The sequence below is a fragment of the Lynx rufus genome, unplaced genomic scaffold (genome assembly GCF_022079265.1).
Source record: "Lynx rufus isolate CCGP_SWC_20201006 ecotype Redwood Valley unplaced genomic scaffold, mLynRuf1.p SCAF_22, whole genome shotgun sequence".
NCBI lineage: Eukaryota > Metazoa > Chordata > Mammalia > Carnivora > Felidae > Lynx > Lynx rufus.
Genome location: NW_025814837.1, coordinates 22,195,044 through 22,196,506, shown reverse-complemented (window position 1 = coordinate 22,196,506; position 1,463 = coordinate 22,195,044). Strand labels below are relative to the sequence as shown.

Here is a 1,463-nt window from a genome sequence, read left to right as displayed (position 1 = left end):
GAGAAGAATTGTTGGATCAGGAAGATTAGCATTACATTTGAGACTCTTCTAGATTTTATACCATCTTTCCAGTTTTTACAGTCATACAATTTTATTTGTCCATTTCTTTGTCCAAACAAACAAATGCTTATAGGAGAGGAGCTCCTCTACTTGTTTATATCCCCAGATAAGACATATTCTCAGCTATGAAAGCAGTCTCAGTCTTTACTCACCTGGAAAAGGCTCACACTTTTCTCTGGAAATTTTAATTTAATTGTGTGAATTATTATTTGATGGCATTAAATTAAAGCATACTTGGGGAGTCTGTGGAAGATGCTGCCCGGAGGGTGGAAGTGTGGAGGCTTCCGGTCAGTAAGTTTCTGAGTTTCCTGTGTTCCAGGTAAAATATGGCAAAAAGCTTGTGGAGTAAGTGGAAAAGGAAGATGGGTGCTGAAAAGAGAAAAAAGAATGCCCCAAAGGAGCATAGCAGACTTAAAAGTATTCTTAAAGTATACAGTGATGTTTTAATGAAAGATGTTCAAGAGGTAGCAACTGTGGTGGTACCGAAACATTGTCAAGAGAAAACTCAGTGCATAGTGCAAAATGAAAAAGATGACATGAATTTGGAGACTTGTATTAAGAGAAACGAAGAGTCTTCTACCCCATATGGATGAACCAGAGACAAACGAAAAGGCTGAAGGCAAAGGGAGAAAAGGTAAGGGGAAAAGCAAAGCAAGAGCAGCAAAGGCAATGAAGGGTTTGGTCTGGTAGACTCTTAAAAACTTGAAAAATCCTACATGGGACAAGTCTTTGATTAGAATGTATATACATTAAGTTCAACTTCCACCAAATTAAAACTTTGTTTCCAGACTTAACTTGGCCTTTTTTCTTCAATTCAGACCCAACTTAACTCCTCAAATTTGTTTTGGGAACTTGCATAAAATATTTTCTTTGATGAGTAAAAAAAAAAAAGAAAAGAAAAGGAGAGCATACTTTTTAGTTTAGCTGGTGTATTCTTGTTATGGCAAGAGCAATATTCTTTTATGATTTTCTGTGCTCTAACTAGAAGTGGGACTTGTATAATTTAGTTTGATACCTTTAATAATAAAAGAAGTTGATAGAAGTCCTTCTTTAAAGGTCCTTGGACAGCACTTACATTCAGGGTGATAATGTAATCAGTGTAGTAGAGTACTGGTTAAGGCAGAGTGGCTAGTATAGCCTCTGGTCAGAGGATTGTCATATTTTAAAATAGTACTGTTAACGATGAAAACCATGAGTATAAAGATAGGTTGACTATGAAATTCTTATGAAATAGCGACTTGAGATAAACATTTTAAACTTGCATTTCAAGTGAGAGTTTAACCAATATGCCTGTCTTTCTAAGTGGCATTAGCAATATCAAGTTCAAAGTAACAGACATCTTTTGAGAGAAGTCATGCCTGAACTTTTTTTTTTTAATATATAATTTATTATCAGGTTGGCTA

General features: G+C 35.3%; 1 pseudogene; it reads left to right on the top strand.

The window, feature by feature from the left end:
* The first annotated feature begins 386 nt into the window (after positions 1–386).
* LOC124517571 (uncharacterized protein C12orf31 homolog) lies at positions 387–750 on the top strand (annotated as a pseudogene).
* The last annotated feature ends 713 nt before the right edge of the window (positions 751–1,463 follow it).